This window comes from Athene noctua, chromosome 9 (assembly GCF_965140245.1).
Source record: "Athene noctua chromosome 9, bAthNoc1.hap1.1, whole genome shotgun sequence".
In the NCBI taxonomy this organism is placed as follows: Eukaryota; Metazoa; Chordata; class Aves; order Strigiformes; family Strigidae; genus Athene; species Athene noctua.
In genome coordinates, this window is record NC_134045.1 from 21,536,068 (window position 1) to 21,560,829 (window position 24,762).

Genomic DNA, 24,762 nt, shown 5'->3' on the forward strand with positions numbered 1-24,762 from the left:
CCTGACTGGGTAGAAAATGTTTCTGTTTTCTATTGCTTTTATGCTTACCATCAAATTTCTGGGAGTGGTTCTCTGAGCAGAAAGGTGAGGGCCAACCCCTTCAGTTTGGCTTGGTCAAGGTATACTTAAACCCCTAAAAGGCAAGGCAGAATCCCCTGTCTGTGTTTCACCCTCTGACCAGCTATCTACTCCACACCCACCACTGGAACGATTCAAAGGATTCTTGCAGTGACTATCACACTGCCACCCAATACAGCCTGCAAAATTAATTAAGACTGGTTTCTCTGACCCACCATGTACAGCAACAGCAGGAGAGCAACTGCTTCATGAGCAGCTGAGTTGTCCCATCAGCTGAGACAGAGCTAACATAATACACCGAGTACCTACTTTTAAGCTGATGTTTTCTCCAAGTTGAAAAAAAAAAGAACACGAAAGGAAGTACATGAAGTCTTATAAATCCTTGTATGAGTCATCTTTATGGAGAAAAGACACGGACATCCACACTCAGAGCCCTGCAGATGTTTAGAGGTGATGCTTTTCATGCTCTCCTACGCTGGATACAGAGGAGCAGTCAGCCATCAGCCCAAGGCTGGGAACAACCCTAGGCAAGGTGATCCCTGAGTGTGTGTTCTCTGAAAGGATTTTGGGAGACGCTGCCCTCACTCTTGAATTCTGAGAAATTCCAGAATCACCTTTCCTCCTCCTCCCTCATCTGCATTACACATACACTACTTAGGCAGAAGAGTATCAGAGGTGTGATGTCAAGTGGACAAGTGTTACTGTTCAATACACCGCCCAACACGTGAGGGGGAAGTCTGTAGAAGAATATTTTTGTCTGCATTAAATATTTGTTTGGTACAAGTTGTACTGTTTACCTTTTTTGGTTTTGAAGCAGACAAGAAAATTCTCACACTTTTCAAAATTTTACATACTTTGCCTTGGGGTTTTGCTCTATCTCAGGCCTCCAGAACATTATTATTCTGGTTTGTATTTCCAAAAAGGGTTAAGGATCTGTGAAAAAGACTATTGTCTCAGCATCTTTTCATCCATACGTTCATCCCTAGCAGAGTGCAAGGTATTATAGTTTAATTCCATTAGGAGTCCACCAGCAAGACACTGGAAGCGTCCCAGGGGCTGGTTGTTTAAAGGTGAATCAGAAAGCTCGCTGGCACTGAGCTGGAGATGAAGGTCAGTTAGGCATCAGGAGAGTTGGTGACCACAGAGGTTGGGCTTCTCGATAGCTATTTTAAAAGGATGTGAACACTTTGTCACTGGGGCAATTATGAAAATCCTACCCCTCACTCCAGCTTCTCTAGTTTGTTCCATGTGTTTTACACATACACTTATTGATTTCACTGGCTGGTTTTGGCATTATGATCTGTTCCTCCGAGCTGCTAAGCAGGACTTTGACCTTCTACCCGCTTATCTAAGCTAACGACACAGATCCATTTGTGAGATGTGCTCATCAGGCCTTTAAATTCCAACACATTTTCAAGAAATGTCATGAAGAAAAATATCCATGGTTTTCATATTAGAAATAAACATTACACCCCACAGATGAAGCTCAGCAGGATGGTTCTCACTCTAAAACTGATATTGTGCTACTTTAACTGGGCTCTAGAAAAGTTATGTTTTTAGACAAGAATTCTGTTAATTGTGCAAGTTGAGAGATGTTTCATTTGCATCAAAAACAGTAAGTTGGCAAGAAAGCTTCCTAACTGTGCCAGATCTAAAGGTGTTACCATGACGGTAAGAAGAATTGGTTTAAGAAACCATTTATTTGATGAAATTGGAGGATCCCCAACTTCATAAATCAATTCCCAAATTGCAGGAAAAAATATTACCTTTTAAATGCCCCTAATTGTTATTCATTATTCTAGGCCCTCTAAACCTCACCAGAGTGGTTTATTGATGATGTAGTCTTCAAAGAACATTATTCAGGCAATGGAAAAGGAAAAAAAAAAAAAGAAAAAAAGAAAAAAAAGAGAGTACTGCACCAGAATAATGAATTACTGTGGACCACATTGAGAAGTTTTAGTTTGTTTGCTTTAGGCTAATTTAACAAATAGGAGGATTTTTTTTTTCCCCTTATTCTTTCTTGAAGTCAGTTTAAAAAGAAACAAATTTATTTAAACAGGAAAAAGAAGGCAATGAAATTCATACAGATTATTGTGTTTTAATTTTCAGGTTAACTCTCATAATAGCTAATGCTTTGATACAAGACAGGGTTCATTTGCTAGAAGACTCCTGACGGCAGGTTTTGTGTTCTTGGGGTACTTGTCTGAGGGCTTAATAGCTGAGGAGGGACTCTGGTTCCACAGACGTCACAGACAGTTTTGGCACTGGCCACAACAAACCCAGGTTTTCACATGGTGACTTTAAATTGCAGGTTTTTTGGACTACAGAACTTCCACTAAATCAGGCGAAGTTCAATGTGCACATTAGACCTGATTTAGTGAAGGACTTCAGTGTGCCTAATGTTAAGCATGCAAATCGTCCCATTCATTCCACTGGGACTAATTCACTGGGTAAAATATTGGCTCCAATAAAAGTATAACTCCCACTTAGGGTGTTTCTTTAGAGCCAATTCCTTCACAGGACAAAAGCAGATGGAGGTGCCAAGCAGACATCGCTGAGAAACTGGGATCAGGCAAAAATCATCATATGAAAGAAGGAATAAAATCACATTTGTGGGAAGTTAAAAAGAACAGTCTGCAGAGAAGTCTGAGAGGCATCTGGTGATAGAGAAAAGGTACTAGGAAAGAATGAGAAAAAGAAAGTCCTGCCTGGGGCTTCAGCAAGCCTACCTGAAGTGTATTTATCTGTTCTGGAGCAGTGGGTAGACACTCATTGTGATAGAGACTGTATTTACGAAGAACCTGAAAACTTCAAATCTAAATAGATGAGACATCAAAAAACAAGTAAAAAGAATTATGACCTTCCCCATGTTACAAACTGAGGGTAGGACACAGCCACCTCCAGCTCTGGGCCAGGAAATGGGCTCAAGTGCTGGATCTCGCTGATCTCTGCTCTCGCCTTGTGCCGAGGTTTGGGTGGGTGCCAGCTGACCCTGTGCCTCACCGTGGCCACAAACAGCCAGGGAGGAGAGGAAGAGGAGGAGGAGGAAGGCTGGGCATGGCTGCCCTGCCAGGCCAGAGGGGAGATGGTCAGGCAGGTGGCAGAGCCCGTGCCATGATGCTGCAGCTTCGTCTCCAACCCGCCACACTGAGCAGCGCTACGGACGTGGCTGGGTGGGCATCATCTGCCCAGAGGACAGAGCAAGTATACAGCCCGACCAGGCACCGTGCCTAAACCTCTCAAATCCCATCCTCAGGCTTTGTACGAAACTGTCTATTCTCTCGGAGAAAAAAAAAAAAAAAAAAGGCACAAAAAGGTGGTTGTTTTCTTTTGCACGCAGGCCATGGGAGGAAATGTGTTTCTGAACAGACACTATAAGCTGCTGAACTCCCAAATGTTTCATCAAATGCTCTGAAGCACAAGTGTGTAATGTTGAAAATCAAAGTTATTGGTGTATTTGTAAATGACACTTGCATAATTTAATTTCTGCCACAGTTAGCTTCTCATGGTGAGCTCCCTTTTGGGGACAAAATCCACAATAGGAGTAGTGCCAGGGTAAGGGAGCACATCTGTACCTCACATGCTTGAAATGCATTAAGGGATAGGGGCTAGTTACAGGTCACCAATAACAAGAACAACTTCCATCCCGTGCCTGAAATTAAATAAATATCAAATTTTTGAAAGCTGTTTTCAGTGCGGTAGGTTCTGCACATAGGATGCTGTTTTTAAAAACGGGTACAACCAGTCTCCTGCTTCACCTGCAGCCATAGACAGAGCCTTACTGACTTTAAGCAAAGACAGGTCCCATTTAGCAGAAGTGGTAACCATGAAGAGTTTTCCTTCTCGGTGCAGCTAAAATTGCATTTCTTATGAAGCCATGAAGATGCCACTGGCACGTGTTTATCCATTAAATTCAGAGATGGAACACTTACTGGAGAAGTGGAAAATACTGAGACAAAACATAGGTTTCCAACAGCAGGACAGCACACAACCAAACGGTCAAAACTTCATCAGCCATTGGGGTGAGGAAAAGCACATATAGCACATGGAGAAGAGGGAAAATGTACATCCCAGGGACAGACAGGTGGTGTTCTCAGAATGGGAAGTTTCCATAGAATTTAAAAGGATTTCTAAGTGTTTCAGAGGTGAGACTTAGGACAATAAAATAAACTAAATATTTAGCAGAGGATGTTATCTGTTTAAAATAATAAAAAGACAAAAGGATGATAGCTAGCTCTTTGCTCTTTTCCTGCTTAAGGATCAAGTGTTCATGAATCCTTCCTTGCTTTCCTGAAAAAGCTAGCAAAGCAATAGATTTGGATTCTTCCGGGTGGATTTTATCGTTAATTAGTATATGAAGTAGGCTCTAACTGCAAGATTGCTCATCTTTAGATTACAGGGACAGACTTTTTTCTTATATTGAGACAAAGGCAGAGATAAACACAACTTTAAGAATCAGCTGTATCTCAGAGTGGTCTCAGTAAAAAGACTGGCTTTGTGCACACAGAGACACAGGTTACAATCCAAGTAATTATAGCCATACAAAGGAGAAAAAGTATTACACCAGAGATGGAAGTGATTTTTAGCACAACTCATTCAGTAACTAATACAATGCTGGGGTACAAAGATGCACCCAAACCCAAGATACAACCACCCCAAGAGATGAGAGCCCAGACCAGGATTCCTCAAGCTGAAATCGCTCCCAACTTCAGATTCAATTCTGCCCTCAGTGGCAATGCATTTTAAATGTTGGCTGCTTACATTTTAATGTCCTAACTGAAAACTCAGCTGGTGCTGTCAGAAGATCAGTTATAGTATCAGACCCAAACTTATTCAGGACATGCAGCATTAAAAAAAAAAAATAAACACAAAACACACCACACCACCAAAAAAACCCACAAAAAAATGAGAGAAATAGCAAAAGAGACTTCAACATTGCTCAGCCTTTTAGAAAAAAAGAAAAAGACAATAGTCTGCTTTCTTTCACTTGCATTACAGAATTTACCCTGGGACTGGGACAGATTTCAGAAGTGTTAGTGCACAACAAGAGAAGGTGAGGGGGGCACTGCTCCATTAATTTTCTCGTTTGCCCCTTTGTTCCCTCTGCAGCAATCTAAACAGAACTAATTCTGATGTTCCAGTGTGTGTTGTCTGCCTCTAAGTGAGAACAAAACAAAAGCAGCATTAAACTGAACTATGTGGTCATCCACACACCATACTGGTTTGGATGACTCTCTGTCTATGTGGCTTTTTGTATTAGAGCTTGTATCAATGGCCTCCTTGTTGTCTGTTGAGCCCCCATGGGGTTACATGAGTACTATCTCAATTCAATAGCTTTTCTCTCAACCATTGTCTTTTAATATAGGTTTATAGTCCTCAAGGATATATGCTGCATTACAATTAGTCATAATGTCCAGCAGTTACTGAGGCTTATTTGCAACACAGGGTTTATTGCCCTTTGTAAGGCTGACAAAGAGATACTTGTTGAGAGCTGTACACAAAAGGCAAATACAATGTATGAATTTCTCAGTAATACAAAAGACGAAAATAATAGCTGGTCAGTAAATAGCTCTAAGAGAGCAAGTAGCATCTCTTCTTCCACCTCCTCTGGCCCTTGCTCCTGGCTTTCTCAAATCAATGCATCTCACCTAATTTTAAAGTGATATCTTGCAGAGACAGGAAAAAAGTGACTCTACATTGTGTGTTCAGCTCTGCTTTCCACTATACTGACACTGAAAAGAAATGAAGTGGCAGGAATTATATTTTACAGCCTGTGCTGGAAGACTCTTATTTTTTAAGTTCCAAAATACATTGCAAGTCCTCTCGCTGGGGCTCAATGTGATTCGACTTGCAAAGAAAAGGAACGGCCACTCTAATGTGACAAAATGAAGGTACTTGTGTAACCAAGGCTTTCCCCTCAGCACAGTCTTCAGCTCCATGAACAACTCCTTTTGCACACACACTGCCCAGCACACACGGTCCTGGGGGACACATGGGCACAGATGGACACAATCCAGCCTCTGTGAGCAAAAGGACCCACTTCCTCCAGGATCTCCAAGCACAGCAGCATCACTGACCCATACCCTCCCAAACACCTCTGCCTGTCAGCCATCCCTCAGCGGCCGTTTCCCACAGCAGCTGATGCAGAGCAGGAGCTGTGCTCGGCCCCGGTGCCAGCGGGACACGTGTGGACAAGTGTCCTGGGTGAGCTGCAGGTGCGCAGCAAGAGGAGGCAAAGCTCTCCTGTCCACGCACCCCTCTGCACAGGACAGGAGCTGGAAAGGCAGCAAAACCTGTCCTCACACATCCTTCCCCATCCTGAAATGTATGGAAAAGCAGAAATGGAGGGCTTGATCCTTTATTACTTTGCAAAAGATAAATTCAGTCTGAAAATTTCTATTAAGGCTAAGGAGCAAAGGGGGATCTGACCGAGCAGAAGCAAAGAGGGAGGCAGCAGAGTCTGCACGCTGTTCACCCCAGGAAAATGGCAGCTTCTTCATTTAAAACATTTGGACAAGATACCATGGTGCAACAGAAGAATATCTGGGACAGGACCCAAGACAGAACAAACATTCCATCTGCCTCGTCTCCTCATTCCCCTCTCACCCCACCCTACCTCCCCCACTTCTCAGACCAGACTTGCAATTGTCAGAAAGAATTTGCACTGAGGAGCATTTAGCAAAGAGAACCCAAACCATGTTCTATTGCTCTCTGCTCTCTGGTTAAGAGCTTGTCAACGTTGTCAGAGAACTAGACACTGGCAAAAAGTGGTCACCTTTACACTAACAGTGAGAAAAGAACATAAACTCACTGCTGGGAGAGAAAGCAAAGTGTCATCTGCAGGTGGTTATTAATCAGGGGATCTCTCTCTAGCCAGAGGATTTCAGCAGTAGAAGTTCCAAACTCTAAACACAGGGATCCTTTCAATACCTGCGTGTGTGACCAAGTACTAAATACCCATCACTTATCGTGAAGTCAAAAGGTACATAAACAAAAATAACTATGCTTATATTTATTTCCTTCTCTCAGGTTCCTCAGCACTTTGGAGAATTCCTTGGACAGGAATCTGAGCTCATTAGCTGATGAGGATTTTTTTTCTGCTGTCTTATGGCTTCTTTTCAGAAATAGTTTTTCAGACCAACTTGCCAACTTTCCCTGACCTACTCTGAGTCCTGCCATTAGGTTGGGTTTTTCTTTTAAGAAATCATCTTTTCCTTCCTCAGAGCTACATCTGTGTTCCCTGTTCCTCCATTCCTCCTTTTCCAACAAATGTTTCATCCCCTTGATTGTCTCCATGAAATTACCGACGTCCTTAATTTCCCTCTCCTGACGTTATGGGACAAAATCCATTCTCCTGACTCGTCGTTCAGAACCCAGGCATTAAGATGAGTGACTCTCCATGGTCATTATACCGGAGTATGTGACAGATCTTGTGAGAAAATGATGAATTCACTATCTGCAGCAATCCAAGATGTTACCATTTTTCATAATAGCAACTTCATAACTTCAATCAGAATTCATAAATTGTACTTAAGACCCCCATATCAAGACAGGTTCCAAAAGTCCTCAAGGAATTGTCACATCTCTAAGGCATTAAATCCATCTCTCATTCACCAGGTAGCTGTGTAGGTATTAATACGGAAAACCTACGTCAGCTTTGTAGAATCAAAGAAGAGTAATGAGCATTTCTGGACTCCACATGAATGTTTGCCAATATACCTTTGAACATGAGTTTAATATCACGGCTAATTTTGTTCCAAGGCAGACGCATGTGTTCAATGACTCTTCATACTAAAATAAAATATTTCCCAGGTGAAAACATCTATTTTTCAATGAATTCAAACAGATAAATAACAGGGATACATCAGTTCAGGATATAACCTCTCTCTTGTGTGTTCCAGAGAACACAACTTTTTATTTGATCCTAACCTTTGAGAGCTGAAAACATTCTCTTAGCACTTAAATAGCAACATCATCTATTAGCTTTTCAGCCCAGAAGAGCTTTCACAGGGAATTGTAAATCACTGCTCCCTACAAGCCATGTGCTATAGGAACTTTAGTCTGAAAACTCCTGACAAATTGCTTGCTGCTTATATATTCATCACATAGATCTAGATCAGATGCAGAAATTCACATTTTTTTTGCACATGCCATCCTTCTATATTTTAAATTCATCACGAAAAAAAAAAAAGAGAATAGCTATAGAACATTAGAAATATGTCTTTTCCTGAATGTGCCAGTTTATAGACATAAGTTTCTCTTCTATGCTTTCTCTGGCAGATATTAGCAGTGTAAACACTTGAATTTAAGCACCCTTCTAGTCAAAGGTTTTGTCTTTACTTTAAAAGTTGTACGTGTGCATTAATAATAAAGCTGCATATGTAAATAAAAAAGAATATGTAAATAATAAAAGATCTTATTTCAGACAACTAAATATGCTACTGAAATTTAATTGGATGCAATAAATATTCATCAGGACATTTAAATCAAGGGCAAAAGATGTGTAAAATATACATAAGGATTTAGTAATAAATGTGTACACATTTCAACAAAGTACCTATGGGTCAAATTTAATCCAGTACGTTAAAAGTCCTATAGGTAACGTTGCCTTGCTTCTCTGAGCTCAGCCTCCAGCCACGGGAAGAGCCCAGGCCTGGCTACCTGCAAGGTGCAGCATCCCCGGCCATGCAGCTGAGATTAAATCCTTGACAGCCACATAGAGGGCCAGTAAACTAATTTTGCAGGACTACTTTCAGTCTGCCAGACTCCATCTCTGCACACACCCTTTGGGGAAGGGCAAAACACAATTTGCCTCCCCGGTAGCTACTTAGGCCCACAATAAGGAGAGGTGAGAAGGGTCAGACTGTCCCCGGGAGATGAAATAATCCATGATAAGTATGTTACACATTACGGTGAATCAAAGAATATACAGATGCAAAGAGCTTCAAAAAACATGACGGGTCCATTCTCCCAACTGACCAAAACTTTTTGCTCCACTTCCCTTTTCCTCCCTTTTTATATGTACATCTCTGTGGGTTGGTGTACATACAGTTCATCAGTCTCCACAGCATTTTTATGCTCTGTGTATCACCGGCACTGTTCTCCAGGTCCTTCACAGACTAGTTAAAACAGCATTTTTTGCAATGCATCACAACACTTAACACAGTAACAGATATTAAGAATAAAACAGATATTTGGAGAGGGAATAGAGTAAAATTAAAATTCAGTCACAGGGAAATTAAGCTAAGCCTAGTCAAGATACTACAGAACGTATTTTTTTTTTTTTTTCTGTTCACATAAACACTCCTATATGCTGCCATAAATTTCCAACAAACCAAATCTTCCTTTTACAGCAGTTTAAGGCAGAATGATAATACTCCCATCGTTTTATCCCTACACAGACTCATTCCTCAGATAGTGTAGAGCTCTGTAGCATGACTTGCTTCAGTGAAGTGAGACTAATTCACGCCCCTCCCCAGAACCCTTTCTTTTGTGCAGTGAAGTTCAGTTTCAATCTGCTACTTCTATCTTCCAATGCAGAGTAAAAAGTTTCTGCCACCCAAACCATGGGATTATCTGTGGTACAAGAACTATCATTTCAGGGACAATCACAACGCAGGTTGCAGGAGTATGAAATACATCCCACAGGCTGAATAGGAGACTATTGCCTGACTTATTCCTGATGTTGCTCACTGCCATGCACAATAAACGTGAGGCTGGCCCTGTGCTCCAGCTGTTTCTCCATTTTCTCCAGCAGTGCAAGGCTCCTGCTTGCTCTGTTCCCAACTCCTTTTAAGTTACCTCCCTGGATTAAGTCCTGAGCTACTTAAATTAATATCCTCCCTAATAATCCCCAAAGCTACACCACTAGTGAGCTACATGTTTCTCATATATTAACTTTTAATATTCCAACCCTATGCAAGCCACGTCACTGACCTGAGTGTCACCCATTTAGCCAGGGTCTAAATTTAGGTCCTGTTCTGTGTTGTCGCCACAGTGTCGCTGCGGTTTATATTTGTTTTGTTCTGGAAATCCACGTGTACCTGCTTATAAAAGCTGCACAGACAGAGCTTACTAGCTGGCGGGCACACAGCTGAAAAACTGCGTTTTCCTGAAAAAACAATTTTCTTAAAAGCCAAGAATATGGTGTTTGTGTTGGTGGGGAAGAAAGGTTGTTTAAATCTTGAAACACAAGAAGAAAGATGAAACAGTCGCTCAATTATGCAGGTATTTTTTCCATTTATCACCTACCATGATTTAGGATTCCTGGAAGCGGCTTAGGTTTCAAAAATGGATAGAACTGCAATGTTTCTTTTAGAGCATAGCAAACTTCATATGACAGAACAGCCCAAGATAAGACTTGTTTACGATTGCTGACTTCCTCCTGACACACACTAGTGAGACAGAGTGGATTTCTTTTCTGATTTATAAATACCCTTCAGGGCAGGGGGGGGGGTGTGGGCAGGAGTAGGATGGGACACTGATACTCTCCACTAGCAGAGACCTGGCACTTTCTTCCTGGGGAAACACTGTCCCTGAACAACTATGCAGACGATGCTCATGACAACTCCCAGAAATTTTGTGCCTGGAAATAAGAAATTCAATCTGAAAATATAATCTGTTGCTCTATTCTTGGTCTGTTGCATACTATATATTCCTCCTTGTTCTAATAATGTCCCAGTTATTAAAAATAGACATTATATAGTGCTCTTGGTGCCTAATTCACAGCCATCAAGAACATGAATAGGGCCCTTCATTTCCAGTGGTAGAAAGGCAAGCATTTGCTAAAGGAGATTTTTAAGAGCTCCAATCCTTTTACAGATGGCAAGTACTTCTGCTGTCTACATCAAGTTTGTCCACTTTCCCTAGAGGTGCAAGAAAGAGAAGCTTCACTGCAGTGGTCCTGGTGGAGCTGATGTGCACGGCTCTGCATTCATGGCTCTCACAGAGAGCTTTGTAAGCAGGAGTTTTAAAGTTTTCTGAGAGCAAATATAACCCTGCTTTATCTCTTGTCCTTCTAACATTGTATGGATGAGACATTGGTGTTTTGCTTTGTTGCTCCCTAAGGAGAGGGTAAAAGTATAAAAGGGAAAGAAAAAACTCAGAAAAACAGATAAACATCTAAAGTTTCCAAAAAACCCACATGGTTTAACTTAAGAAAAATTTAGACAGCAATCTCTTAGAAAAATATGTATTTATGGTTTTTTTCTATATGGAGTGGAGGAAAAAAACGTCAGAGACAAGAGGGAGATATCAAATGGGAAAGTTGAAAAATATTGAAATGATCATGGTTCACTTCAGCTCTGCACAGTGCTTCTGACACCAGCTTTGAAGAGCAAAGTCCAAGCCCTGTGAACTCAATCTAAGATAAAACTCCCTACTCAGTGATCCCTAAACATCCAAATGATAATAAACACATTGAAGAATCTTGTTGGAAACAGCCTAAAGGAAGATGTTTTCAAGAACTGGCTTGCTTTCACATCCCTTCAGTTTTCACTCTAGCAAAGGAGGGCTGAATGACCCTGCCTGTCTCTCTAAAATGTTACAACAAAAGCCAGACAAACAAATGCTCTTCTTTCCCTTGCACAGCTCAGTGTAAGCCTAACCTTTGGCTAGCATTTAATAACCGCTCTGCCTTTCCTGCTCGTGTGCGTTACCTATAATAAAAGCCTAAAGCTGCACAGGCTGAGGGGCAGAGCACTGTATGATGCAGCCCTGCTTAAGTTATCCAATACTAATTTCTTCTCTTTTACTTTCTTGTTCATGGAAACAGGGATCAAGGATGTTCTTACCACAATGAACTTTCCTAGTGGTTTGTTGGTTCAGAAACAAGTCCCAGCTCCATCTAGCAGTAGTTTTATATGCTCTACTCTGAACTACTTCAGATTTCTAATGTAGTTTGATCTATAACCCAGTAAAGCTGGTAGAAACAAACTTCAGAGCACTTTGGATTTCATCTAATTAATTTCTTGGCATCTTTGCTTTGATTTATCAGCCTTGTGAAATGTCACAAATACACCTACACCCGCTTTTAGAAAAAAATTTTAAAAAACTATCCACATCTCTTTCCTGGAGATGCTCAAAACAGCACTTATATCTGAATAGGAATTTACAGCACATTCCAAACAGAGTTTTCCAGCATAAGACTTGAGCTCCAGAGACCCCTGCAAAGGCTTAAAAACCTAATAAGGGAGTTTGAAATATACAAAGAAGCAAATATTTTGTAGAGCAGTACAGCTGGACATGATACAAGTTTCCCCTGCAGTCCAGCACTGCCCAAATAAACCATCAAAAACCAGTGAGAAATATCAGCAGATCATGCTTAACAACCCACAGATAAATGAGAGATTCACCACAGACATCTCCATGAAATGATCGTCATCTGCTGCATCCTTCACCCACCAGCACAGATGGTTCCCACTGACCTTAGGCAGACAGAGAAACAGAAACACACAACTTAACATTGACACACAGGTCAACATAAACCCCCAAATGTACCCAAATACCCAAACTGCTGCCTTAAACAGGATAACAATCCTTTTCCCTAGTCAAAGTTACCATTAACAGATAGGGAGCATAAATAAAAGAAGTAGATCCAATTGGCAGAAACTTTCATCCAAAAAAAATGGTTGCACATAAGGATTGATGCTGTGCCAGTGTCATCTGTTCTGACCATGTCCACTGCATCACTTTTGTTTGTCCCCCTTGAGATTCCCAAGTACTTTCTTGAAATTTGGATAAAGCAGACAGAATGTGACAATGCTGGGAAAAAAAAAAAAATCTGCATCAGGAAGGTCAGAGTCAAAACCTTGGTAATCTGGATCTGCCCAATTACATCATCATAAGAATCCGACACTTGCCTCTTGCATCATTCACCATCATTATTTTTATGGTCTCCTTTCCTTCCACATGCACTTTAATTTAGGATTGGTTGCACTCTATTGACGATTCAGCTGAAATCTCTGCAAAATGCTGAACCTTACAAATCCCAAGTGTTACTAGCTGTGAGGTGGTGATATTTAACCAGATTAATATATTCAAGCCGAGGCAATGTTAAACTTCAGGTAAAAATGATTTCTGGGTGGGCTGATTTTAGCAGACCAAAACAAAAACGTATTTGAGAAAACAGAATACCAATTCCGAAACCACAGCGACCTGCCTGTGCTATTGTGTTCTTGACATGTGTCCTACCGTACAGCATGACTATAAACTTGTCAGTGGTTCCTTTTCCCTCATGTGATAGCGACCTCATCAAGTGTGAATCATGAAACCGCATAAACTGCAACAATGCTGTCCTACTGACTTCTCGGAACATAAACAATAATAACGTAAATACGACTTACCAAAGACTTAAGTAAAGCACTTAAAGGAAATCTATATTTTTATATAAACCACGGATGTTTAGTGATGTGGTATGATATTTCTGCTTAGCTCTGAATAGCTGGAAATTATCTCACTACTGAAAAGCAGTATATTCCTTGGATGCTGAGAATTAAAGCCAAAATGGTATCTTTTATTTATTTATTACATATTTTTGTGGTTTTATATCAAGCAGCAGAGTCATGAACATTATAGACTGGTAAATTATTCAGTTTTGATCAGTTTACAAATGACAACAAAGTGCTAGCAAGCCTCTTTGTGTAAAATGTGAAGAAAAGTTCATTTCAAACAGCTCAATGCTGGAAAAAGAATAATTTAGCAGCAGTGTTATTTGTAGTTTATTGACCTCTCTTGAGTGTTCATTTGGCTGTTGTTGGACACTAACCTTAACTGATACTGAATATCCTCAGATGGAACTGACTACCAAGTCACGCAATCCTCATATTTCCATCAGCTGATTGTTAACCACAAATATTTGTAGTTTGTGTTATCTGAGCAATAATGAAAATCCAGCATGGAAAAACTCAGACATGAAAATCAATGTTGAAACCACCTTAAAACCCTTAAGATGATAAAAGACCTAGTCAAGCCTGGAACACTGTCCTTAAAGTACCCCATTTTTACTAGCTGACTGCAAGGATCTTCCAAGAGCAGCTTCTCTGGCTTAGCACAGAGCAGCACATGGCAAGATGCGCTCGCACAGCACAACCACCGCCTCTTCATCTCTAACCAGCCAGAGCAGTCCCTCGCTGTACTACAGCCACTTCTTTCGTCCACTTCTTCCAGTCTAACTCCCATGCTCTCAGCCAATCCCCAAAAAAGCTCATCCCTGCCTCTGCTGACCACAGATGAAGCGTCCTAATCCCAGTGCTTAAACTGAGCAATGCGAATACCACCGTTATCATCAAACCTTTCAGTGAGCATCAGACCGAGACCTCAGTCTCTGAATCCTCTGCACTATGAATAAAGGGGTTACCTGAAAGGGAAGCTTGGAGCCTTGTGAAATATGTTCAAGCAGATTCTGAACATGATTTTTGTTCTAACTGATAAAAAGGAGTGAATTGCACCACCGTTAAATGGGTGATGTATCTCTTGCAGCCACTGACACAGATGCCAGCCACACACCTAAATTTTGAAGTAAGGTCTTAGGAAACAGTGTCAGATGCTCTTTTTAAAGCAAAGTTTTGAGGAAAGAAACCAAGGAAATGTACAGTCTAGCTAGAGAGCATGGTAGGACCAAAGGAATCACTAGATGTTTTTATCAAAAACAGCAATCCAGAAGAAAACAGTGAATTAGGGGGCTTGCTGCCAGTTACTGAGGTAAGGGAGATCAAAAACAAACCACTCTGGAAAACCTATGATTCCTTCCCACCCAACATTCACTCCTAAAAATCTGCAAGAGGAAAAATGGCCCTTAATAGGATCAGGAGTAGCAATGAAAATGACAGCCAGTATATGACTATTAATACATCTGCCATATCAGACATGGTGTTCAGATAATGAACAACACTGAACTGTGCCAACCTGAGGATCTAAGGTGCCTTCACACAGGTACTATCACTGTTGATCGCAATGGCTCATGCTGATATACCAAATAAAACTTCCATCTATTGTCTCCATCCTGCTTAATTCAATTGCTTAACAGTTTCAGGATCTATGGGTTTAATCTAAGAAGAATCTAATTTAAAGATTCCACAGGGCTGATAAATGAAGTCGTAAGGAAACCATAAGGAAAACTGTAAACCTGTCAACTGGTCAAAATTCTGAAAAAAAAAAAAAAAAAAAAAGGTTTCTGATATGGAAAAAGCATTTGCTGTGCTTCTTGCATCAATTCCACATCACCTGAGTTGGCACGTGGGAGTCCCCAGCACAGCGAGGCTGCAATTTTAAGCACTGCATTATCTACCTTAAAAAGCAAAAACGGGCAGAAAAACCTAGGAGCTTATTTGCATGGGAGCTTTCTGCCATGACCTTGCGTGAGCCACATGCTATTTTTCCTCTGTCAAATGAAAGACAATGATGCTTCTCCCCTTTGACAAGCGCTTTGAGATCTATAAACAAAGGACTCTAGATAGTCAAATCCTGGGTCCACTCAGCTTAGCATGTTCCCTGTGCTTTTGGCAAGAAAGGTGCCAAAAACATATGGATAAATAAATGCAATGCGAGAAGTCAGTATTTTGAATATTCCCTGATCATTTGTTATTTTACCTGGGTAATTGAGCATAGGCTAGGGTTTTCTTTCTGCTCTCATTGTTTTTCTTCTTTATTTTTTGCATCTATAGTATATTAGAGCCACTTAATACAGACTAAAAGTTGGTATCTTGGTCCACAGAATGACAGTGACAGTTCATTTTACTCCACTGTTTTCTCAGATTTGCTTCTATTTTTATGTTTATTTATTTGAGCCACTAAATTATCTAATTAGTGGCATATATAGTTGAAACATGAGCTGCTGTGAATATTTACTGCACACTTGTTCAGGCATTTATCTAAATAGGTGGCATGCCAGGCCTATGTAATAAGGAATAATGATTCTTTAGAAGAGTTACAGGAAATTATGGAAGACAAAAAAAAAAAAAAAAAAGAGAAAAGTTTTGCACAGTGGGTTGTAGCTTCCAACAACATATATCAATTCTTCCAGAGATAGAGCAATTGCATAGTAATGACAAAAATTTTATTGTAACAAATAAATCAATACTTGCCCTACTGCAGTCTCAGATGTTACTTTTATGGATCTTCCCATGTCTATTATATAAAACTGCTCCTGATAGAGTGCATTAAATGACAACTGCTGGGGGGGTTGAAGAATACAGTACCACGTCTTTGCACACTGTGCTCTACCTGCTATTAATCACTATCTCATTGCATGGAGATCCATTTATATCACTGCAACAACAGTGCTGAGTGGCTTACAGTGATGGACTACGCTGCACGGAGAATGTTTGTTTTTGCAGCAGAGCTGTCACCGCATGCCCAGCAAAATGAAAGTTCAAGATATCCCCAATTAGAAGTGATTTTAAGGGGTGGGGGGAAAGACCAGTAAAATCACACTTCTATAGTCTCGGTCCTCATGTAAACGTGCTAGAACAAATCTTCTCAGGGCCCCGTACAATGCAGACAATCTCCCCCACACCATGAGTGCTACGCCAGTCCCTTTCCGAACCCAGGTCTTCAATGTAATAACAAAGCAATTTTTCACGGTACATTAAGTGACTATAGCAGTATCTTTCTGGATATCTGGTAGCTCAAACAGAAGTCAGAGACACTAGACAAAATTTTGTTATGTATAAGATCATACCATAGTCATCCAATCTAGCAGTTTTTGACTCACACTCTTCTGTCTTCTAAGCACTAAAAAAACCACCCCTATTAACAACCAAATGTATAGTTCTGGCAATTAAGGAAGAAACAGGAAGCCTAAGGAGGCTTTATCCACCCTCTTTGACCAGTATCTAGTAAAAGGAGGCTACCTATCCTTTACATTTATTCCTTTATGTTAGCCTTTTGCCCTGCAGCAAATGTGTCAGCAGGGACCAGTGCCAATGAGTAATAGGAAGTGCCTTTGAAGTCAAGGGAATACCACACGTGGGCAGAGAGTAATGCCACTGCGACTATTTGAAGAATTACAGCTGTCAAACACGTTACCTTGTTTTACCTCGCTTGTTCACAAACATCTAACAAGTTTCCCAACAGAAAGGATATGGTCATCTCTCCCTCCTATTTTAAAAATACTTGTCAACAAGTATTTGTAACAGGAGAATAATCTCTGAATAGTACTGTCTTAGAGAAGTACTTGCAAGGGCTAACTGCATCATCTCATTGCTTTATCCCTCTCCATCATCTTTTACCCATTAGGCACAGTGTTACACCAGACCTTTCAGGGAGGCATGTCAAATGTATTTTTTTCCCCCCACAATTTGGGCATTTTAATGGGAAACTGTAGCGATACTACACTGCATACACTCTTTGGGACTGCTTCTCAGAAATCCAAGTAAAAAAACCCAGCATTAATGAGAGTGAAAATTAATTTCATCGCTTACACAGACACCCCACCCCACCCCCAAACACTGAGAGTCACTTTTTATCTACAGCTGAAAACCAGCTCTCAAATGCTACCAACAGGAGACATGAAGAAACAGAAAGCTTATGAGATTCTCTCTTTATTTCCCTGCTTTCTTCACTCTAAGGTGAAATGACTTTTTATTGGGTTTTTAAAGGCTGGATTTTTTTTTCGGTACAATAATGTATTTTTCTACATCTACATCTTTGTTGGATCCAAACAGTTGGTCAGCATTTTCAAAGGAATGCTGTTGAGCATCCTCCTTGTCCTTTCTAACCCAATAGTACCCTGCCACGTTCCCATTTCTCAGCCTACAGCTGTCACCTGGATGACACGCTGCTCATTCTACATGGCCAGTTTATCTCTGGTGTATTATTCACACCCTGTGGGGGGAAAAAAACCCCAAAACATCACTTTTGCACTGTACTCCAGCACTTTATATAGATACAGAAGTTTCCTCCTGGACTAGGATTAATTTATTCACCAGTATGCTAATTTCATTTGCCTATGGCTATTAGTGAATAACCTGAAGCCTGAATTTGGCATGGTTGTTAGGAGTGCTTGCAATGATAAATGACTAAGTGGGTATACCTACATGGATTCTTTTTCTTCTGCATTTTAATTCATTAACCAAATGAGGTCTTAAAACCATTTACCTATTTCCTACCCTTCTGATAGATGAGCATGCATTTCATAGTCATCCATCTGATAAAGGCACAAAAGCAAGACTGTCTTCCATGGTGTTACAGACAGGATTCTCTCCACCCTTCTCATTACTCAGCTAAACCCAATTTTGTTCCTTTCGTTATTTTCTGTTCGTACAGTCATTTGCAAATGAATAACTTCACTCTGAAGAGGCTGGATCAGATGCAGAGTGATTGTGCCAGGCTAGAACAAATGGAGCTGCACATCTTCTCATACTTGCTACTTCCCCAGTTAGCTTGGCAGAGAGGTTATTTTCTCACCAGCCTTATGACTCGCACACCTACACAGCGGTTGAACTACTCTGCTCCCCCTAAGGCAGGGGTCTATGAGCACCTTCCCCTAGTATCAGCATACGCCCCCTTTGGAAAAGACACCCCTTCACCCTGGGTCCAGGCTTCCTCTCTTCACCCCCACAGGCATCAGCATTTGATGGCTGCAGGGTGAGCAGTGGCAGAGAAGGAATTTAGCATGTTCATCCCAGGCTACCCAGATCAATGAACGCTACTGCTGGCCTTGGAGAGGTGACAGGAGATGCTGCCAGGCACAAAAGGAGGGCAGCAGGAGGGAAGGAAAGCCATCCCACCGGGCAGCTGTGCTGTCTAAAAATGGTGGTGGCCAGCAGTCTGTTGGGCAAAGAAGGGTTTACCTAGAGGTCCTCTGTGAGGAGGGTAAAGTTCACCTCTCCCTGGCTTATTTATAATTTCACCTCTAAGATGCAGTTGTCTCTCCTCTTCAACCATTTGTTCTGGGGCTTTGTTTACTTCTGTTTCATTTTGAATTTTCCTTGTGGGCACTTAGCTTGGTCTACTAAGGATTTTTAAAAGTTTTTGCCTTACCTACAAAAAGCACATTGCCTTAAAGTGAAGGGAGTAGAGAAAGTAAATAAGTAGGGATGCCCATAAGGCACGGGTCAGAGCTCCAGGGAGAGCTGTGGCCCATCCCCACAGTTTTGGGACACAAGTTCTAGACAGATCTTGTGACAAATTCCCTTCTACGCTTTCAGCTCTGACAGGTGTTCAGTCCAACAGACATAATTGGGTTCACTAATTTATCAGTGCCTGTCCTTTGGACATCTAGTACTTTAGAGAGACTTCCCCTTACTTATCTTTCTTTTAAAATTCAAGTAAAACACCTTTCTGATCATTCAGTCCAAGCTTTTTTTTTTTTTTAAACAAGTAGCTCCCTCAGAAGATTCTCACTATTTATTGACACCAAGACTGAAAAAGTGACACCTCTTATTGACTCAGTAAATATTTGGTCATTCCTTCCAGAAATAGCACTTGGGTTTCAGCGCACATGCAGGAAGTCCCCCAGGACTACAAAAACATATTCACCTTTTCCTTTTGGGATGGTGCTGTTGGTGAGGGGAACCATACAGGATTCCAAATATGAAGTTACACGTTATTTATGGCTCTATTTGGTGACTGTCTGAGCTCTTCTGGTCCCTACTTGCCTGAACTCCTGAATCTTACCTATAGCTCTGGCCTTCACCTGGCTTTTAAGGATCTCACTTTTGAAATTTAAAAACCATCAATTGCTCTCCTGCTGAAGGGTATGAAGACTGTGCTATACCATCTGTTCCCAGCCAATTTTATGCTATTAAAGAGAGACAGCTTTTTTACTCAGTAATTCTAAGTATTTTTAGTTTGCATTTGTTGCTGTTCTACAGCTGGGATCACAATGTTTTGAAGTAAATCAGATGAGAATTATACCGTGCAGAAAGTAGCAGCAGATATTCAATGTACCTATATTAGGTTAATGTATTCTTTTTATGGATTTATTTTTCTTAGTTCAAGACATGCAGAAAAGAATAGGGAAAATAATAAAATCCTTCAAAAAAGTGATTTACTCTATATCAGGGATGCGTTTACCTGCCCTACTTAGATGGGGAAAAAATAAGTTAGCTAAATGTTACTAGATATGAATATTTTCATCTTTTATTTCCATAAAGATTAGCTGCATATGGCCCCTTGAGTAAACAATGTATATTGGCTCATAAGCTCTATTGGGAAAAGAGCAGCATTAAAGATGGATCTCTGCTCTCAGTTCCACTGCAATCACGCTACAACCAAGAGACTAAAAGAAACAAAAATGTTTATTGATTACTTTCCCCATAACTTTGTACAAAGAATATTGAAGACCAGCAGAGTGTACTAATGACTTAACTTTTTATTTAGTTATGAGGATAGAAGTAAAAAATAAACAGAAGCTATTTCTTTTAAAATAATTTGAATTAGGATAAACTACATAACCTTCATTACTTTCAAATTAGGAATTGTTTCAAGCAGAATACACATATATCCTCCAAAATAAAAACTGAAATACAATTCCATTGTCTTGTTGCAGGGTAATAACACAAGGCCATATTGTGTATCTAGCAGACTATCTTTTAAGAGAGCTGTTAGCAGAGATCCCTCCAAAGTAGCAACCCTTCCAGCATAAGGATTTACTTTCCATCACCTCTTGCAGGTCTTCTCCTCTGCTCCTCTTGTTGGTTAATGGAAGTTCCTTCACACTTTCTCTCTGAACAGTTCTCATACAGACAACATATGGATGGGAGGTGGAGTAACAGTAAAACTGAAGCTATAGTTCAAGGTAACCATGCACTGCAGACAAGTCTTATGGTACAGCTGGAAATACTCTCAGACACTGGATGGGCTGTGAACATCTCAGCTCTTTTCAGGTTCAGGTGGTCTACTCAGCATAAAGTGAATTTCCCATTTAAAAAAACAACTCATAGATGGTCACCTCTTTCTATTGCACAGATATTCAAACATAAAACCACATCCCAAGTGCATACGGCACTGCCTAATTTTAAGTGTTTAATCCAAGAGTCTGATCAGAGCTCATGTTCTACACCTAGACAGCAGAGAGGCACCTCTGGCATAGAAAGAGTCAATAATGTACACATCTATTAGATGGCTAAAACTAACCTCGAAATGTCAGTCTTTCAGAAATATGCTCCAATATTTTAACCTTTAATGTCATTATATTAGTAACACATGGATTTTTGATTGCACAGCAACCAGTGGTACTTCAGTCTGTCAACTAGACACAATCCAAGTAACACTATTTCTCAACTCAGATTTCTTTGCTGACAGTCCCTAACCAAGCAGCCAGTGGACACAAAATGGCATAACACTTGCTTATATTTTTGCAGGCTGTCAGCATTGTTCAGATAAGGTTGCTCCTGGCCCTACAGTCCCTTGGAAATTAGTCCATTAGTGAATTAAGAGCAGAGTGCAAAACCAGCAGTCTGATCACCAATCTTCCCTGGTGGAAGCATGCTGAAGGCTTCTGCACCTGCCACAGCTGCTCCTTAGCTGCAGCTCTGGACCAAGAATCAGCAAGAGCCTCATTTCATAAATGGTTTGGTCACTAATGAGACCGTCTTTAAAATTTCCAAACCCCCACACCAACGCTCTGCACTATGAACATCTATTCTTCCTTCAACATCTTTGTTTTAGGTTAAAAAAGAAACACACTTTACAGTTGCATTCCGTCAGAGTTCACAGAACTTGAACATTTATCAGCTACTCCAGTGTTTAAGGCATTATTCATGTCAACAGCATTTTGCTTGCTTTTCATCCTTTCCCCAGAGGAACACTAAAACAGATTTATCTTTACTTTCTGATCTTTATTCTCCATTGTCACTTTATACAGAAAATCTTCTGCTTTGTTTCCCCTACTTCCAAATAGTTGGTTTTTTTTTCCCCTTGAAATCCCACTTTCCTGGGTGCTGTTTCATCTTCTGTTAGTCATCACTTTGCTCTAAGCTTCACAAAATTGACTTTGCCACTATCTATCTTATTCTGGTTTGTATTACAAAGTGTCTCCATGCTTTAAAATTGAAAGCTAGCCTTCAGGAGAACTAGTCATGGGTATGGTGATCCCAAAACACCATCATATACCTAAAAACTGGGCTTGTTCCAACCATGGTTGACCACCAGTGGCTTGCCTAATGATGACTCATAGTTAATCTGGTCCTGCTATTCTCACCCTCAATTCCATGCTTAGATAGGACTGCAGACATCCTGCTTCAGGATATTCAGTTAGACTGGGAAATCTGAGAAGCATAAAGAGCATGTTTGGTCATCTAAAGGCTATACAGAGAAAACTGAGAAGAAAAAGGGTGAGAGACACCTGGGGTATGGCTAATTCCACCTTCGGTAAGAAAATGACATCCATTTTAAATGACAATTTATTTGTATAAATGTGTTTGATCAATAAGTAGTGGAGTATTTACCAAGCTTTCTTAATAGTTGATGCAGACTTTATATATATATATGTACACACACACCTTGTCCTGTTGCCAAACAGGTTTGTCCTCTGTGTACTGGAAAAGCACAGTCCACAGAACTTTATTGTAGACTAGAGCTATGCTACTCCCCTAACCCTATGAGAAAGTACGGAGCATTAGTTTTATTAGCAGCGAGTTAAATTATTGTGGATACTTGAGTACTGTAAGCAGACATTATTACAGGGAGTGGGGGTTGACATATGAACAAGTATAATCCTAACAGAATATGAGTAAAAATGGGCTTTTCCTATTATCCGTAGCCACTCCTGATGGCTCTTAAGAATAAATAAGCTAAAAAGTATCATCTGTCTTTTTATTTTATTAGGAATTGGTCATCACTGTCCCATCTGCTCCATCACTCAATTCCAGAACATCTGAATGTAATATTAAATTAACCTAGTGTGGGATACTTATTCCTGTTTCTGTTTAAACAGCAGTATATTTCAGTTTTGGCTTGATCCAATGTAAGTTTTATGGGAACAAGTATATTACTGAATACAGTTTTTAAGTTTCCCATAAATTTTCTATAAATTGAATGTCTGAATATCCTCTACAGCAAGTTACTCTCCTGATATTGGGAACGCCATGGCAAAGTTGACTAAACGTCTGCTTAGTAGCGCAGCATGGCATAAAGCCATATGCCTTTCCCACTTGGGTCATAGAGCTAAAACTGACCTTTTTGTCTTGATGCACAATTATTTTCCAAGCAACAACTGGAAAAGGCTCATCCTAGTATGCAGAGGCCAGAACCCCACTGCTCAAAACCACGGTAGCTGCAAGTCAACAACTATCACCATGTCAATGAAACGTTGCCATGTGGCTGGGAAATAAAGAAAACAAATTAAACATGGATTTCACCATCTGAAGTTCATCTGATACAACTGTATAAGGTCAGCAGCTCAACTGAGGTTGTACTAAGCAGTTATTTCATTAAACATTACAGCAGGAAACATAAGAATCAAACTTCAGGCACCAACATCTTGGTCTCTGGTTTAAGAAGCACAAGTTCACCATGATTCAACAGCCACCATCAATCAAACTTACCAGAAGTATCTATTAAAGCTAAAAGATTCTTCAGGTCATGGAAACAGGTCATTTTCAGTTAGAGATCACTTGAATTTAATTTTCATCTGGATTCATCTCAAATATTACTATGTATTTAAAAGAAAATTTTTTAATATAGCAAACATCTGACCCAAATGACTGTGTTAGTACAGGCATAAATAAAAACTTAATGGAAAACTTCCAGCAAAGTTTAGTCCTCAAATTTAACTATGCTAATCTAAACAGAAGATGTGACAATATCTAGGAAGGATTCTATCACCTGTCTTGTCACATTTTGCTCTGGGATGTGCATCTTCCCATTCTTATTTATTTCACTAGAAACTAACTGACAGAAGACAAACCTTGCATATGATTTTCCCCATACCCAGGCAGTATCCTTTCAAGCATTGTTGAAATAAGCAGGTCACGTGTGCATTTATGTAAGATCAGATATAATTAACAAAACAAATCATTCATGTTTACAAGAAAGGACATGCTAAATAAATATGGAAGAGTCACTGTTTTACATCCAAGTGAAAATACATTGGAAAAAGTTTACAATGTCCTTAAAATAGAATGCCTCAGAGAGGTTTGAATCCTGTTACCCATCACAAGAGGACATAAAAGGACAGATAGGATTTGAAAGAAGCCCTAGGATTTAATTGGTATGATTTTATATGCATAGCTTATTGCGAAAGAGCAAAACACAGTTACCACCTCCTTCCCCTTCACTCAAATATTCATCCTGACTAGTGTTAAGGAAGATAAAGGAAAAACAGAAAAAGTATTTAAAGAACTGTTAATACTTATGGTCTTGGATTCATAACAGTGTGAGACCATACATTTATGGTGACTTGCCAGGAATTGCAAAATTGCACAGAACAGTAAATAGCTTTGCAGAATGTGAAACAACAGTAAAACCATTTTCCTGTGCTTCCTAGACATTGGTTTCAGCCAACGTTATGCCACACACACATTCTCCTGCTGTTCACATGCTGTCAACAAAATAAATGGACAGTGATTGGACAGTGCCTTCCACACAGCTGGACTATGCCAGGACAACATCAACCATAACATTTCCAAACAGACAACTAAGGAAAAAAGGAGAGGGAAGAAATATAAAATTATGTGCAACTGTGAACAAATCTGGGTGGTTATACTTGACAAACTCTATAAAAACCAGATAAATTTTGCA